Genomic DNA, 2,321 nt, shown 5'->3' on the forward strand with positions numbered 1-2,321 from the left:
ATATGAAAACATTCATGGCCACTTTCAGAACTCTTGTTTACTCTCCTTTTTAATTTTCCAAATCACAATGCTGCACAACCAAATCCACTTACAGCTGCTTTCATGCGTCACTGCAAAGAAAAACAAAAAAAGCTTGTTGACTGCATTGTAATGCGGTCAACAGAAAGTTTCACTCCTCATGTTCACCCCACTCCAAGATTCAACGCGCCGTCACTGCACACAGGAGAATGCAATCATTAGTAACCATGGAGAACACACCCATAGGGACACACCCACCGCCAGAATGACAAGAAAGTGTACTGCCACTCCATGATCACACTTCAGCTACTGAGGAAAACCTTGTGGTTCAATCAAACGCTCCAGCACAGCTAATAAATGGACCTTCTGATGAGACTGTTTTGTTAAGTTTTCAAGCTAAGATTAAATCTAGAATTAACTTTAAGTTATTTCAGGTTTCATAAAAAAAATGGATTAGTACTTGGATTTTTGTAAGACTAAATTTACTGTTTGATGAGATACATTAGTGATTAGTAGTCAACATAGAATATATATTTTTTCTTTTTTCATATTCTGAACCTTGTTAATGTCATGATGTTGTTCATTAAACCCCTTGCAGATGATCAATTTGACAAGATTTTTCTTTTTTCCACTCATCTTTATTCACACGTACTGTGGCTCTCTCCCTTTGTGATGAGAAGTTACTTCTTGGGAGCACAGGAGCCGTGACCAGATATTCAATTCAAGTAAGCCCTTCTACTTAAGCTGATAATCATATCACTGAATTATCAGGAATTATGCCATAACTACACAAATCCGTTTAGAAAGCAATTGTGAGTTTGGGTATAATTTTTGATAAAGCTCTCAGTTGTGTCATTGTTTACTGCATAAATCTCCCATTTACTGTGAGTCCTGGCATGAGGTAATTTGAGCGAACCAAACAAAAGTGGATTTAAGTCCTCGGGCATTATACTGCAGAAGATTTGTGTTGTGAAATTACTTTCTTTATTCCAACAATAGGAATGAGAGACCTAACTCGTGGAGCATGTAATTTAACTGCCTCAGCTGTCATTACTTTGAGTTTGAAGAAGTGCACAGTTCACATTTGCTTTTTGAACTGGCTGCTTCACCTCCAGTGTGCCTCGAAAGTTCCCTCAGATACCAGCTCACAATATGGAGCCAAGAATATCTGATGACCGCTGTTGCCTTTCCACTATGCAATGATACATTTCTGGACTCCATTAAAAGCCAGAACAGTCAGGCGAAAATAAAATAAGCTCTTGTTTGTGTCTCTGGTGATTTACCCAGCTCACTTCTGAAGTGTTAACATGGCTTTGATGCTATCAAGCTGTACATTGGCCTCTCATGTGTGTTCAAAAGCTGTTGACCTACGACCCAAGTTCCCTGCATGTACTTCTTGTATGAGAAAAAACACTAAGGAAAAAACATCAGTGTTGTGGATTTTACACTCAAAGTGATGTGGACAGACTTGTGTGTCTTTACTGAGTGTGTAGTCTACGTGGACGTGTATGTCTGTATTTATACGTGTGTGATCACTGGAGGACACTACGACAGCGTTTTGGATCAATAAACAGGAACTAGCTTTCATCTGTCAAAGTAGAATAAATCTCCTGCAGGAACAAAGCGGCAAGCAAAGGCCACCTCGCTGACCTCAAGTCTGTCCAGAAAACTGCCATCTTATGAGAACTATTTTTTTTTTGTAATATCAATCATTTGCAGACAATCTCAAAAATAAGCTTTCATGTTCTTTTAAAGAAATGACAGGTATGTGCAATTTTATTTTACAAATCATCACAATTTTGCTGCAGTAAAGTACAGGACTAAACCTCAATTTCAGAGCAGAACAGCTCTAAATGTGCAGGTGCACTAGTGTGTGGGGGGTTTGTGAATGAATTACTGTCCTGTAAGCAGTCAGACTCACATTCCCAGTCTCTCCTGTTGTGTCCAATAACAGTCATTTGTTCGACCGCGGAGTCCACGAGCAAGCAATCCCCACCTGCTCGCTCCCTCTGGGCTGCGCTGGAGTCAGCTAATCTCTAATTTAACAGAGAAAGAGTGGAGAAAATATGAATAGAATATGCAGCAGGCATGAATTGGATTCAGTTGACGATGAACGTGTTGTTATCTTTATGTTAAATTTGCCACATCTTATCAGCTGCTTCGGCGACACTGGATGTTGTGCAAAGCTAGTTTTTGCTGTTTGTTATGCAAAGCTGATGATACATCTCCAGACTTATGTGTGTTTTGATGTACAAAAGTTTAAAAAGAATGAACTTTGAAATGACGGATACATGTCAGAGTCA

This window comes from Toxotes jaculatrix, chromosome 21 (genome assembly GCF_017976425.1).
Source record: "Toxotes jaculatrix isolate fToxJac2 chromosome 21, fToxJac2.pri, whole genome shotgun sequence".
Taxonomy (NCBI): Eukaryota; Metazoa; Chordata; class Actinopteri; family Toxotidae; genus Toxotes; species Toxotes jaculatrix.